The sequence below is a fragment of the Carya illinoinensis genome, chromosome 13, assembly GCF_018687715.1.
Source record: "Carya illinoinensis cultivar Pawnee chromosome 13, C.illinoinensisPawnee_v1, whole genome shotgun sequence".
Lineage (NCBI taxonomy): Eukaryota > Viridiplantae > Streptophyta > Magnoliopsida > Fagales > Juglandaceae > Carya > Carya illinoinensis.
Genome location: NC_056764.1, coordinates 12,166,721 through 12,172,309, shown reverse-complemented (window position 1 = coordinate 12,172,309; position 5,589 = coordinate 12,166,721).

Here is a 5,589-nt window from a genome sequence, read left to right as displayed (position 1 = left end):
CATACATATTAGAGAAAGACTGGACCGAGCGATTGTTAACCAAGAATGAAGAATGCTTTTTTTGGACACCATTTTACAAAATCTGATTTCTACGGCCTTAGATCATAGTCCTCTCATTTTAAGTACAACTATCCATTAGAGTCGGTTGCATTCTTTTAAATTTGACAAATTTTGGATACATGAACCTCTCAGTCGGATAATTATTCAAGAAGCGTGAAACAAGCAATTCAGAGGAACTCCAGCCTACATTCTGTGCAGAAAAATTAAGGCAACCAAAGCAACTTTAAAACACTGTATTAAAGTTCATTTTGGAAAAGTTTAGTTCCACATTCACAAAATTGAAAAAGATCTTCTTGAAATGAAGAGTTTATCTCTAACTCCACAAAATAAAATGAGAGAACAACAACTCCAATATGATCTTCGAAAGCAGTTGAAAAATGAAGAAACTTTGTGAAGGAAAAAAATCTCGGATCTCTTGGCTGACAACAATGAATCTCAACATCAAATTCTACCATCTCTCAACAACCATTCGAAGGAGGAGGAATGTAATCGACTCCATCAAACTTGGTCCCGGTATTTGGTCGATGGACCAATCTTTAATTGAAACCACTTTTCTTGATTACTTCTGGAACATACTTGCTTCTTTGAATCCAATAAATCTAGGACATCTAGAAAACTTTTTTGAAAGGTAGATATCAAACATAGAAAATGATTTCCTTAGTGCTATACCAAATGAAACAGAAATATTCAAAGCACTAAAATAAATCTTTTGCCAAAAAGCTCCTGGATCGGATGGAATGACAGCACTCTTCTATAGGCACTATTGGGATGTTATCAAAAGCGAATTCATCAAAACGGTGCAAAATCTTTTTTAGAGTGGTAAATTGCTGAAACAAATGAACCACACCAATTTGCACTTATCCCGAAAATCCAAATCCAAATCAACCCTAACACTATAGGCCCATTAGTTTGACCAACATGAGATACAAAATCATTACCAAAATTCTAGCTGTCTGCCTTAAATTTACACTCTCCAGCATCATTTCCCCTTTATAGACTGCTTTTGTGTCTGGTAGGAACATAAAAGAAAGTACACTGATAGCTCATGAGCTATTTTACCACTTGAAGGAAAAGATAGGGGGACAAGGATTAATGGAAATCAAATTTGATATGGAAAAAGTTTTCAATTATGTCGAATGAGATTTTTCGTTTGAAGTGATGGAAGTACTTGGATACAGCGCTACCTGGATTAATCTCATAAAGGAATGCATAACGACAACATCCTTCTCTATCAATATAAATGGAACCCCTAGAGGTTTTTTTCATGCTCAGGGAGGACTCAAACAAGGGGATCCAATCTCACCATTCTTATTCACATTATGCATAGATGTATTATCTAGATTGATATCCAAATCAAAGGAGCAAGGAAAATTCAAGGGAATCCAAATAAGTAGAAGCCATCCACCAGTCTCTTACTTATTATTTGGAGATGACCTCATTGTTTTTGGGAAAGAAAACAAGCGAAGTTCCAAAACTTTATCTAATAATATTGAAAAATACATGGCATGGTCAGGATAGCGAATCAACCTCAACAAATTTTCTATCTTTATTACAAGGAATGCGAGTTCGGCGACAAAATCAATGATCACTCAGATTCTACCATATAGAGCATCTTCGGCAAGAATGGAGTACTTAGAGCTTCCAACCTCCTTCTCAAGCGGAAAAAAGGAAAGTTTAAAAGAACGTATGGAAAAGATCAATAGCAAAGTAGAAGGCTAGAAATCTAAAGTACCATCTGAAGCAAGATGTACAATGTTAATCAGATCAGTCGCTAGCTCAATTCCAACCTATCAAATATAGTCATTCCTATTGCCAAAGCCAGTGTGCAAGACTATGAATAGGAGCTTCAAAAATCTTGGTGGGGATTCCTAAAAGGGAAAATTCATAACTTGTCTACGAAATCATGGAAATCAATATACCAACCAAATTATCTATGTGGATTAGGCATCAGACTAATGGAAACGATGAATTTAGCATTATTAGCAAAAACAGGTTGGGAATTAAGTCAAAGAAAAAATGGATTATGGTACAAGCTCCTATAAAAAAAAATACCAACTTAACCATGTTAAAAAATGTGGATGATTTATTAGCAAAAGGCTCATGCTTCCAGATATTTGATGGTCTCTCAGTAAATGTGTGGACAAAACCTTGGATACCAGACATGGAGGATTTTAAGCTAAAACCTATCTGGAACATGGACGAGGTATATACCCTGTTAAAAGTTTATGATATCATAACCAATAACCGCTTGGAATATTGAGAAAATGATTACATTGTTCGAACAAGAAAGCATAGAACACATTTAAAAAATTCATCTTGCTCAAAGCAACCAAAAAAGCGATACTTTGATATGGCTCCCAAATCACAATGGTAAATTTTCAATTAAGACAGCTTATCATTTGACGGCAAAATATATAGGCTTCATATTGCTTCCAAGATTTTCTAGCACCCAGCTTCAAAAATCTCTGGAGCTTGAAAATACATGACCGTCACAAGCTCTTACTTTGAAAAATTGTATGGGACATCCTTCCTACCATGGCTAAGCTAAGCAGCATTATTTTAAATTTGCAACAAGAATTTTGTTCAATGTGCAACTAGACAATAGAAATGTTGCTCCATCTTTTTTTGGAATGCCCTGTGGTTCGAATACTATGGAAATACAGTAGTTGGCCCCTTAATTTGGCATCACTTTCAATTACATCTGTTGAACCCAAGGTTTCAAGTTTCATGTGATTATAAATCTACACATGGATTTTGATGATAACAAATGAATTCAAAGAATAAAGGAGTTTCAAGCTTAAGTTGTTCACACAATGGAATCAAACACATCAAAGAACCAAGCATGAGCAAGAAGGAAACAAGTTCACATTAAAGTCATAGAGTAATGTTGTAAATCTCTTAAAATTCGAAATTAGGATTAATGCTCAAAATTAATATTTTATCATAAAGTATTAAAATACATTTTCCACATGTGCATGAATATTTTTAAAAATTAAATTTGAAAATTTTGAAAGATGATTGATTGTCATCTTTTGCATGTGCATGCATTGATTAAAGGGTTGAACTTTAAAAATATTAAAGATGATTGATTGTCATCTTTCACATATGTATGTTTTATTTGAATATTTTCAAAAGTGATTGATACTTTTTTAGACTTATACAAAAGGTAGATGATTTTGTTTGAAAAATTTGAAAAATAAAGTGTGCTCATTTTGTCATATACAAAAAGTAAAAGATTAGATTTGAATTTTTTGAAAAGGAAAGTGTGCTCATTTTGTCATATGCCAAAAGTAAAAGATTAGGTTTGATTTTTTTTGAAAAAGTGAATGATGTTGTCTTTGACAATTGAAAAAGAAGAACCTTTTATTTGAATTTTTTTAAAAAGTGAATGATATTGTCTTTGACATGTGAATCTTTTTAAATTTGAATATGAAGTCTCATATGCCTATAAATAGATCATTTGAGAGCTTCACATTCACAACATCCAGAGCATACAACATTCATTCAAAGCTTTCATTCTCTCTTCTCTAAGCATTGAGCCTTAATCCTTATTCATTTTGAGAGATATAGTTTGCGCTGTATTGTTCTTATTTCACTCATTGAAGAGTGTTTTCTGATAACCTACCCACTATCAGCTTTTGTATCAGAAAAAGGGTGTGTATAATCCTTGTGCGTGTAGAAAGTATTCGATACGGGGAATAGTTGAATCATCACTTGTAAGGTGATTGCAAGTGTAGAGGGTGTTCTACACGGATCCTTTGTAGCGGTGTTATTCAAAGGTGTAATAGGTTTCTATCTCCACCTGAAAGAGGTTGAATAGTGAATTTGGGAATCCTCAAGAGGTAGCTTGAGGCGAGGACGTAGGCAGTGGGGCCGAACCTCGTTAACATACTGAGTTTGCTTCTTTCTTACCTTTACTCTTTATATTTATTGTTATTTCATATTTTGTTTATATTTTATATTATATATTTGGTTTATAATTGTTATTTTTTTAATACAACTCAATTCACCCCCCCTCTTGTGTTAGTCATCTGGGCAACAATTGGTATCAGAGTTAAGAGTTCTATTATAAGATTAACTATCTTTTGAGTTAAGATCTTATGACTAACATTGCAGCTTCATTTGGTGAAGGTCAATCTAGCAGTCGGCCTCCACTCTTTTGTGGAGATAATTACTCATTCTGGAAAGTTAGAATGAGAATATTTCTTCAAGCTCAAGGTAGAGAAATCTGGAAATGTATTGTAAATGGACCTTATATTCCAACAAAAGTGGTTGATGGAGTAAAGGTCAAAAAGGAAGAAGAAGAGTTTGATCGTGAAGACGATAGACTTTATACTTTAAATTTAACTGCTATGAATTTATTATATAATGCTCTTAATGGAAATGAGTTTAATAGAATAATGCATTACGCTACGGCAAAGGAAATTTGGGATAACTTGGAAGTAACTTATGAAGGAACTTCGCAAGTCAAGGAATAAAAAATTTATATTCTTACTCATGAATATGAAATGTTTAAGATGAATGATGATGAATCAATTTCTAGTATGCACACTCGTTTTACTAACATCATAAACAGCTTGACAGCTCTTGACAAAGTTTATTCCAAGGTGGAGATAGTAAGAAAAATTCTCAACTCTTTACTAAAACGTTGGGAATCAAAAGTTACAGCGATTCTTGAAGCTAGAGACCTCAAGAAGCTCGAAGTCAATGAACTCATTGGGTCACTTATCACCCATGAATACACATTGAAAAGAGGAGAAGAAGAAGGAAAGTCAAACAAGAGCTTAGCACTTAAAGCTGTTCCTCATGAAAGTGAAAGTGATGAAGATGAGGAAAATGACGATAAAAATGAAGAAGTTGCTATGATAACAAAAAAAATTCAGAAGTTCTTGAAGAAAAATAGAACTCCTCCTAGGAAATCCTTCAAAAAGTTTTTCAAGAAAGATTCAGGTAAAAATGACACTTTAATTTGTTATAAATGCAATAAACCTGGTCATATCAAGCCAGATTGTCCTCTGCTAAAGAAAGATCGAAACAAGGGCAAGAAAGCAATGAAAGCTACATGGGATGATGATTCAAGTAGCTCAGATAGTGAAGCAAGTAATGAAGAATCAGCAAATCTTTGTCTTATGGCTAAAGATGACATTGAGGTAACAAATCTTGATAATATTGAAAATCCTTCATATGAAGAATTGCAAAATGTTTTAGAAGAGGTTTATGAGGAATTTGAAAAATTGGGTATCAAATATACTGCTTTGAAAAAGAAAAATTTTTCTTTAACAAATGAAATTGATATTTTAAGAAAAGAAAATATCATTTTGAAAGATGAAAATCTTGAATTGAATAAGAAGAAAACCGATTTAGAAAATATTGTTGAAAACTTTACGAATGGAAAAACAAATTTTGAAAAACTTCTTGGTAGTCAAAGATATGTTTTTGACAAGGCAGACTTGAGATATATGCCAAAACAAAAATACAAACCTTATAAAAATTTCTTTGATAATCCTTCTATATCAAAGACCAATAATC